The sequence below is a fragment of the Elephantulus edwardii genome, unplaced genomic scaffold (genome assembly GCF_000299155.1).
Source record: "Elephantulus edwardii isolate Elephantulus edwardi_28Jun2011 unplaced genomic scaffold, EleEdw1.0 scaffold00011, whole genome shotgun sequence".
In the NCBI taxonomy this organism is placed as follows: domain Eukaryota; kingdom Metazoa; phylum Chordata; class Mammalia; order Macroscelidea; family Macroscelididae; genus Elephantulus; species Elephantulus edwardii.
Window position 1 is genome coordinate 31122098 of NW_006399761.1, and position 10831 is coordinate 31132928.

Genomic DNA, 10831 nt, shown 5'->3' on the forward strand with positions numbered 1-10831 from the left:
TTTTACAACAGTGGCACCATGCAGTATTTGTCCTTTTGTTACTGAGCTATTTCACTCAGCATAATGTCCTCCAGGGTCACCCATTTTGAATAATATTGCATGAGTTCCTTGTTTTTCAATGCAGCATAGTATCCCACTGTGTGAATATACCATAGCTTCTCTATCCATCCGTTTGTTGATGGGCATTTAGATTGTTTCCAACTCCTTGATATTGTGAACAAAGCCACGATAAACATGGGTGTGCAACTTAATGTCTTTTTATGGATATTTTTAACTTCATGACATTTGACAATTGCTCATTAGAACACATCACTGATGCTTAAAACACATCTTTGATACCGCTTAAATAGATTCTTTTTCGGGACTTCGAATGTTGTTGCTGTTATGTGTTGTTGTTATGAGTCAGCATCAACTCATAGCTGACTCTACAGTGGGTTTTCAGAGACTATAAACTGCACAGGAGGTGATAATGCCTCTTTCTCCTGTAGAGCAGCTGGTGAATCCAAGTCACATGCCTTTGGCAATACAACACTTACCCCCTGGGCCACCTTGAGACTATGTCAGCTGCTCCATCTAATTTTCCCAATGATTATTCAAATTTAAATGAAAATAAATCAAGTTTGTGAGGAAAAAAGAATGTCACATTGTTAGTATAAAACTTAAAATTACATTTTATATTAAAATTGAAAAAAAGTCATTTAACCCTCTTCTAGTTTGCTTTTCATCTCTCTAAATAAATTTTCTGTGTTAGTAATTTGAGATATCATCTCTAAAGTTAGAGTTCTTAGACTTTCAAGCTTTTTAGCTGAAGAAGCAAGAGTCTAGAGTATTATATCTATTGCATTTGGATAGTTGAGTTGTATTAGATTGTTTGAGATCATAGGTCATCTTGCATTAGAATCAATGTTCATTTTCCTGAAAAAGAAAAGAATGCTCCAACAGCAGGAAAAGGTGAAAATGATTGTTTCTCTCTCCTTGCTCTAAACTTGCAGATACTGATAACCAGAGTTCAACTCCAACAAGGTTATCAGATACAGTTCCGTACTGGAGTTGTTGCTGCGTTGTGTATCACTGAGTCTGAACCAACCCATAGCTGACCCTCCAGTGGGTTTTCAGAGGTATGTAATAGCATGGGAGGAGACTGCCCAGCCTTCTCCCCATGGAACAAATAATGGCCTCAAATCACTTGCCTTCAAGATTGCAGTGCAGCTTCTTGCCACTAGGCCACCAGATGGAGCATCTTATTTGAGCACTATTAAACTCATATCCCTCTAATAGTACTTAAGATACTTGGATATTTTTTTAAGCCATCACAGTTAGCACCTCTGGTCTCCACCTACCTTAACTGTAGACACACAGTCTTATAAATCAGCATGGCCTTGTAAATCATCAATAGCTGTGAGACTAGAATAAGAGAAAGAGTACTTCCCACATGAGGCAGCAAGATTTGAGGTGAGCAAGACTTGTGGTGATAAGACTTAAGGGGGACTGGAGTGATATCCTAGTGGTGGAGAAATTGTGGCATTGCTGTGAAGGAATTGTGGCAAGGTGTGATGTGAGGTTTCTTGCATTTGTGTTGGCCACAGTTAAAGGTTTTGGCTATTCTTGCTGAAGGAAAAGCTCTGAGGCAAACCTTGCTTGATGATTTGGATTTGACTACTGAACTTAAACCAGAGCCTGGACTAATGAGATATTGTACCTCAAAACTTGGGCTAAAAGCTGGACTTGTTTTAGGTGATATTCTTTGCCTCTTACCACTCTCCAATTTCCTTCCCTAATAAATCCTATTGTTGGTGCCATAACTGGGAGTCTGGGAGTCAACAATATACAAATGAACCCCTTGCTGTTGGTGGGACTCTACAAGCACCCTGGAGCCGGGCTACAGGCTCTTCATCTGCTTTCTCTTCTGGAGCAGTGAGGGGTTGTGTTATTCTTACTCCCTCTGGCTCTTTCAGAAAGATATTCATAGCCCATTGCCCCTTTGTCCAGTTTTCTCCTATTTAGACAATACCTCATCAATAAGGAGAAATGTATTTTCTCAAAGTTTGATTTCTATCAAAGTTAATCTTTATTATATATACATCAAAACTACATGTCTACAGGGAGCTCTGGTGCCCTAGTGGCAAGAAGCTGCACTGAAATCCCAGAGGCGCATGATTTGAATCCACCAGATGCTCTGCTGGAGAACGAGGGGCAATCTCCTCCTGTGCCAGTCAGATCTGATTTGATGGTACACATACACAAAAATAATAAAATAAAAATATTTTTTAAAGTACATATCTACATAGGACAACAATCTGGAACAAGATGTGCATTGTGGGGAGGGGAAGGAGAGAGAAGAAAATGTGCAACGGTGAATAAAATAAATATTTTGCAGTACATATTCACATGTTGTAAAAAGAAGTAGTATGAAAAAGGGTTAACAGAAAAAGACAGGGAAAAAAAGTGTTTGAAAGGAAAACTTCAAAGTCTTGGTACAATGGGACAATCCCAAGCTCAAGAAGGGGAGAAGCATAAACATTGTCTTCTCTAAATTTCCAGGAAGAAGCTCCAGAATTACCATCAGTTAGGTTTCACACAATACTCAGGTTTCTAAGTAAAAGCAGCTTTCCTATACTATATTTTATATTTTTTAAAATCATTTCAAAGCTTATGGTTAAAATGCCATCAAGTCAACTATGAACAACAGATCTGAACTTTATTTTTCCTATCCTGAACCATTCTCATCATCTATCTCTCTCTTTCTCTGTATATATAGATATATATATAGATATATAGATATAGATATAGAGATAGAGATAGAGATAGAGATAGAGATAGAGATAGAGATGATAGATATAGATATAGAGATATAGATGATATAGATGTAGATATAGAGATAGAGATAGAGATATATGATTGTGTGTGTGTGTGTGTGTGTACTCTAGCACATTGTTACAGTGACTGAGTCAATCTATCTTGTTGAGGGTCTTCCTCGCTTTCACTGACTCACCACCTTGCCCAACAGGATGTCTTTGGCCAATGACTAGCTTCTCCTGCAAACATTCCCAAAGTATGTGAGACTTCGTTTCATCATCCTTCTTGCCTCTCAGGAGCAACCTAGTCGTATTTCCTTCAAGAAGGACCTATTTGTTCTTCGGCAGGCCGCCATACAGTAAACACTCTTTATCAACATCATAGAGGCATCAATCCTTCTTCAGTCTTCCTTGCTTATTGCCTAGAGATTTTAGATAACCTAAATACATTTTTGTTCTAAAGTTGAAAGAGTCTCACAAAGTAAGGAAAAAAAGTTGGAAAATCTTTAGGAGAAGTTGTATTTCACCTAAACAAATTTCACATTTCCATAAGGAAAATAATTTAAAAAACACATGGTTTTTTTGGCTTGTCAAGTTGCCTCATGACATTTTGATGAATTTGTTGGAAATATCTATAACATATTTAAGCTTGGAACTTCATAGGAATACAAAGATGTTTTCAAATGAGTCATATACTAAAAGCCACTTGCTAGATTTTTTTAAAGATAATAAACTCCTATCTATGAACAAGATCTCCAAATGCAATTACTGTTTTTCTAAGCTCTTTAAAACAAACTGTTAAAAAAAATTTCTTTTCTTTGTTTCTTTGACATTCCAATTCTTTGTTCACAAATTTCCTACCAAACAAGTTTTTCTTTGACCTGGGGTTTTTTCCTTCACTACCATACATAGAAAATGTAATTGTATAGAAATTTTGAAAGATGTTTTTTACTAAAAGAAATTGAGGAATAGAGAACAAAACTTTTACCCTGTATCTTTGGAGATGCTTGGAAAGGTTGGGAGACCACAAAGGAGAGGAAGACCCTCACTCAACCTGGTGGGTTAACACAGTGACTGCAGCAATGGGCTCCCGTGTGTCAGAGATTCTGAGGATGAACATGGCAGGGCACGGTTAGATAGTTGTTCACAGGGTCGCGAAGAGTCATGCTCCGCTGGACTACACCTAATAACAGCAACAAAAAACAAACGTTTTTATAGGCGTTAACATTAGTTAACAAAAGTTAGTGGGTGTCTTCTTTGCCGTACTTCTAACCACTGCGGTCTTTACATCACTCATGAATTGAGACTTCATTTCCCTTCACTTTTGTACGCGCTCTAGCTACATAGGCATCTTCCATGTTCTTTTGCTGCCCCCCAGTGGCTCTCGCCCGTAAACGCAATGAAGGTGAATATAAAATGAGACAGTCTATGTTGCAAAGTCGTGCACTACATTACGAAAACTCAAAGCGTAATAATCTAAATTGATACATTTCGCAGGGATAGTAACCTTATAAGAGCTTCCTCCTGGTGCATAAAAGAAACTTCCAAGAGATCATAAATTCGAGCAAGATTGCATCTCCTTTGCAATCTCAAGCTAGGAAGGTGTCAGCTTGTAGGGAGATGCTTGGGAAAGCCATATTTCCCTCAATGACTTTTTTATAAACTGTACTGTAATCAAAAGAGAGAAAATACAGTGGGGGAAACTGTATTTACAGTTAAGCATAAATGAAAAATTGAGAAGGAAATCTCTAGAACACTAGTCAATGACAATGTCCTGACAATGGGACTTCCAGAGGCATAGAGTTTGAGAATTCGAAGCAAGTTCGGACAAGCTACAAACACCATCCCAGGAGGGATCATCTCCTCCCAGGACCCTGGGAGTAACAGGGTTTAAGGCAGGCAGGGGAGACTAAGAGTGGAATTAGCAGAATCACCTCACATCCTGGATTCATTAATCCTATAATCCCGGACAAATTCTAACCTCTCTGGGTCTCAGGAAGCTTATTTGTAAAAAGAAAATATTTTAAAAAGAAAAAAAATTTTAAAAGCCATAAGATTTTGTATTGACACAAATTAGCACAATTCTCAGCTCCTCACAAGGAATTGACGTGATATCACAGCGTGGACAATTGCTAACAAGAGAGAGGAGCTGGACAAGTCTGTTTTTCTGTTATCTTTGTTTCTAATTCCATAACCAGGCTTTAGACCTAAACCAAAACACCAAATGAGTTGCTGACAATTCAGTTGCTGTATGGTTCAGAGAAGAACTGGTCCACACGACTTTTTTGGCTGTAATATTATGGGTGAAAAAATTGCTAGATCTTTCTTCTACCATGGTTTCAAACTGCTAGCAGCCAAAAACAAACCAGTTGCACCACTCAGACATCTTACAGATGTTGTTGTTGGGTACTGTAGAGTTGACTAAAACTCATAGCGACCCTCTGAATAAGGTATCTGAACGCTGTCATATCCTGTGCCATCTTCACCATCTCTAATATAATGGAATCCATTGTTACAGTCACTGTGTCAATCCACCTTGTTGAAAGTCTCAATGTCTTTATCCAAAGTATGTGAGATGAAATTTCACCAGCTTTGCCTTTAAGAAACACCCTGCTTGCACTTTCTCCAAGACATATTTGTTCTTTTCATAGTCTATGGATATTCAGTACTCTTCTCTAACACCACAATTCAAAGACATCTATTTCTTCTATCACTTTATTCATTATCCAGCTTTCAGAAGCATAGAAAGTAATTGAAAAGACCACAGTTTGGATCAGATGTACCTTAGTTCTAAATAGATATCCTTGCTCTTTAACACTTTGGAAAGATCTTTGGCATCAGATTTTTTTCCCCAATGCAGTACATCTTTTGATTTTTTTTAACAACTTCAATCTTCATCTGTCATGATGTTGCCCATAGGTCCAGTGATGAAGATTTTTGTTTCCTCAAAGTTGAGATATAATCAATATTGATGGATGTAGTCTTTGATCTCCTGCAGCAAGCATTTCAAGTCCTCTTCACTTTTAACAAGGAAGGTTGTGTGTCTTCCAAAAAAGGAGGCATTTGGGCAAGGGGTCAAACACACGTAAAACTCACTGGGATCAAGTGGGAACCGACTCATATCTGACTAAGACATGGTTTCTGAGGCTGTAAATTGCACAGGAGGAGAGTGAAAAATCAAAAATTTGCTTAATGAAAGGCAAAAATATTTTAAAGCAATTTGGTAAGATAACACTAAAATTAAGGCTGTAATAAATTTTCTTGAACTTCCTGTCACCCATGTTTATTGATGACTGACAAAATATCTATTTGTCAAAGAGGGTTCCAATATTTAAAGAAATTTGTATATATTGGAATATTGTTTTTAAAATGAGTTATAAGGAATTTAAGGACTTTTTCAAGTTGCATTTGTAAATTAAAGCCTGTGTTTTGTTCTGAATGAGATACGCTAGTTCCCACATTCTCAGGATGTAGACTCTAACTTCCAATTTTTTTATCATCGATCTTTCTAGTTTTACCACTAAGAAATCTCAGGTTGTGAGAGAACAGAAGGCTGAATGTAAGCAAGAACCAGGACGAATGAAAGCAAGAGACTCAATGGGAAGACTGATAATTCAATGTGAGGATTGCAATTAAGGCCAGAACACAAAATACAAATGAAGGGTTTAATGGAGCATCAATCTGCTCTGTAAACTTTCACTGAAGTTACAGACACACATACCAAAAAAAGAGAACGAACTCTCAGATTTTATATATCTCCTCCGATTACTTAAATTGTTTTCTTTCTTGAAACCTCTTCAAAACTGTTTGGCAGAATCTATACATGTTGTTGTTGTTGTTGTTGTTGTTGTTGTTGTTGTCATGTGTTGTCAAATTGCTTGTGACTCATAGTGACCCTATATACAAGAGCCCTAAACCCTGATCTATCCTGCGCCAACCTCATTGTCTCTGACACACTACTCCCAGTACCCGAGTCACTGAATCATTCCATCTCATTGAGATTCTTCCTCTCTTGTGCTGTTTTTCCACTCTCTCAAACATGATGTCTCTCTCCAAGGACTGGTCCCTCCTTGCAATGTGCCCAAAGTATGTCAGACGAAGCTTCAGAATCCTTGCCTCCAAGGAGCAGCCTAGTTTCACCCTCTCCAGGACGAACCTGTTTGTTCTCTTAGCAAAACATTCCATGGTATATTCAATACTCATTTCCAGCACCACAGCTTAAAGGCATCAATTCTCTATCATCCCTAGTCATTGTGCAGCTCTCTGATGTGATGCAATGGCCTCTAGTGTGTCAGGAAATGTGAGGATTGCACAGGATAGGATAGAGTTCACATAATTTTGTTCATATTGTCACTACGAGTCATACTTGAATCGATGGCACCTAACAAAAACAAGACATTCAAGCAAAGATTACACTATCTAGCAATTACAAATTATTGTAATATCTAAACTTATCTTGAATAACATTTGTTGTTTTTATGTGCTTTCAAGTCAGAACTGACTAATAGCTGATCCTTCAACGAACAGCTGATGTACAAACAGAGCAAGGGAATACTACATGGTTTAAAATTAAGAAAGAAGCGTGTCAAGTTATATCGTCTCTCCATGCCTATTCAATCTGTTGCTGATGAAATTATTCAAGAAGAATTTATTATGAAGAAGAATGTGGCATCAAGATCAGAGGAAGACTCATCAATAACCGGCATTATGCAGATGACACAACCTTGCTTGCTTAAAGTAAGGAGAACTTGAAGCACCTGTAGCAAAAGATTTAAAAAAAAAAATCAGCCTTCAATATAGATTGCATCTCAGTGTCAAGAAAACAAAAATTCTTACCCCTGGACCAATAGGCAACAACATGATATATGAAGAAAAGATGAAAGTTGTCAACAATTTCATCTTACTTGCATCCACAATCAACACCCTTGGCACCAGCAGTCAGGAGATCAGGAGATCTGTTGCACTTGGAAAGTCTGCAGTCAGGAGCCTTTCCAAATTAATGACGAGCAATGATGTCAGTTTGAGGGCTAAGGTGCATCTGATTCAGGCCATAGTCTTTCTGATCATTTGCTATGCATCTGAGAGTTGAAATATAAACAAGAATGACAAAAGCGTGGGGTTTGTATAAAAGAAATTAATTTACTTCTGAGTTACCAGCCCAACAGGGGCACAAAACATCCTCGGGATGATGAAGAGGAAGAGCTGAAAATGCGTCGGAAACAAACTGGCACTCGAGAACGTGGCCGCTATCGGGAAGAGGAAATGACTGTGGTAGAGGAAGCAGATGATGACAAAAAAGGCTGCTTCAGATTATTGACAGAGAAGGGGAGGAGGAAGAGGAAGAGGAGGAGCCACTGGATGAAAGCTCAGTGAAGAAAATGATCCTTACGTTTGAAAAGAGATCATACAAAAACCAAGAGTTGCGGATTAAGTTTCCAAACAATCCCGAGAAGTTCATGGAGTCAGAGCTGGACCTCAATGACATCATCCAGGAGATGCATGTGGTGGCCACCATGCCAGACCTGTACCACCTTCTAGTGGAGCTGAACGCTGTGCAGTCTCTTCTTGGCTTGCTTGGACACGATAATACAGATATCCTTTCAGCCGTGGTTGATTTGCTTCAAGAATTAACAGATATAGACACCCTTCATGAGAGTGAAGAGGGTGCAGAAGTGCTCATCGACACCCTGGTGGATGGACAGGTCGTAGCACTTCTGGTGCAGAATTTGGAGCGTCTGGATGAATCTGTGAAAGAAGAGGCAGATGGTGTCCACAACACGCTGGCTATTGTGGAAAACATGGCTGAGTTCCGGCCCGAGATTTGCTCAGAGGCGGCCCAGCAGGGGCTCCTGCAGTGGCTGCTCAAGAGGCTGAAGGCAAAGATGCCGTTTGATGCCAACAAACTGTATTGCAGTGAAGTGCTGGCCATATTGCTCCCGGACAACGACGAAAACAGGGAATTGCTCGGAGAACTGGATGGAATCGATGTGCTTCTTCAGCAGTTATCCGTGTTTAAAAGACACAATCCCAGCACAGCGGAGGAACAAGAGATGATGGAGAATCTCCTTGATTCGCTCTGTTCCTGCCTCATGCTCAGTTCTAATCGTAAGCGCTTCCTGAAGGGCGAGGGACTTCAGCTGATGAATCTCATGCTCAGAGAAAAGAAGATCTCCCGGAGCAGCGCCCTGAAAGTGCTGGACCACGCCATGATTGGCCATGAGGGCACCGACAACTGTCACAAGTTTGTGGACATTCTTGGCTTACGGACCATCTTTCCTCTCTTTATGAAATCTCCCAGGAAGATAAAGAAAGTGGGGACCACTGAGAAGGAGCATGAAGAGCATGTCTGTTCGATCCTGGCTTCCCTCCTGCGGAACCTGAAAGGGCAGCAGTGGACCCAGCTTCTGAATAAATTCACAGAAAATGACAGTGAGAAGGTTGACAGACTGATGGAGTTGCATTTTAAATATCTGGATGCGATGCAGGTGGCTGACAAGAAGATTGAAGGGGAGAAGCATGACATGGTTCGGCGTGGAGAGATCATAGACAATGACATAGAGGATGAGTTCTACCTCCGGCGCTTGGACGCAGGCCTCTTTGTTCTCCAGCACATCTGCTACATCATGGCCGAAATCTGCAATGCCAACATCCCCCAGATTCGTCCGAGGGTTCACCAGATCCTAAACATGCATGGGAGCTCCATCAAAATCGTCAGGCACATCAAGGAGTATGCTGAGAACATTGGCGACGGCCGGAGCCCAGAGTTCCAGGACAGCGAGCAGAAGCGTGTTCTGGGTCTGCTGGAGAACTTCTAGAAGCTGCAGCCTGGCCCCACGGATGCCATCTGGGCCTTCCTCACAGACACAGATTTTTACACAACCTGCTGTGGCTTTTGGAGAAATTAAAGCTAGTTTTGGTACTCCTGGGGGGGGAAAAAAACCAATGAGACATCATCTCACCCTAGTAGCAGTAGCAAAGTTTAACAGCTGAGTAAGCAATAAACATTGGAAAGGATGTGGCAAGATTGGAACTTTCATATACTGTTGATGGGATTGTAAAATGGCACAACTACTCTAGAAGGCAGTTTGGTGTTTTCAAAAAATCCCATGTGATACAGCTATTCCACTGCTAGAAATATACACCAAGAAAATTAAAACTGAGCCATGAACAGAGATAGGCATAACTATGTTCATAGCAGTGTTATTCACAATAGCAAGAAAATGGAAACAGCCCAAATGTCCATCAACAAATGAATAGATTGAGAAATTATGGCACATTTCCATGATGAAATACTATGCAGCACTAAGGAACAATGATTTTGTAAAATATTATATAACATGGGAGAGTCTAGAGAATATTATGCTGAGTGAACTAACTCAGTCTTATAAGGACAAATACTGTATAGAACTATAATTGCAAAAACAGAAGGATAACTAGAAAGATGTGTATAAATATCCAAAAGAGGAGAGGGTGGAATAAGAGGAAAGGTGGAAATCACTAGGATAGCAAAGTTTAGTGAGTAGATCGGAGTTGGGGGGGAGGTTTTGTGAAGGAATAGGAAGGATTAGATGAGGACTCAAAATGACAGTGTAATAAGCATAGTTGTTATTGTTAGGTGCAGTTCAGTACAAAAGATCTGAACCCTGTCCTATTCTGTGCCATCCTAATACTTCCTGACACACTAGAGACTATTGCAGCAGTCACCACATCAATCCAGCTGGTTGAAGGTCTTCTTCTTTGCCAACGGTCCACCCTTCCCAGCATCATGGCCCTCTCCAAGGAAAAGCCCCTTCTAGAAGCATGTCCAAAGTATGCAAGGTAAAGTCTCATCATTTTTTGCCTCCAAAGAGCACTCCAAAGAATTTGTTGCATTTGAAGAGAACATTGTTCTAAGTGGTACAGCAATTATCTGTCAGTCTTGCTGTGCCGAGATGACTTGGAGTTGCTGTGATACTGTAACTTGTGCCACTGGTGTATCAAATGCCATAAAGGTTACCCATGGTGGACAGATTTTAGTAGAGCTCCCAGATTAAGAC

General features: G+C 39.9%; 1 pseudogene; it reads left to right on the forward strand.

The window, feature by feature from the left end:
* Positions 1-7943: 7943 nt before the first annotated feature.
* On the forward strand, positions 7944-9610 carry LOC102863013 (annotated as a pseudogene).
* The last annotated feature ends 1221 nt before the right edge of the window (positions 9611-10831 follow it).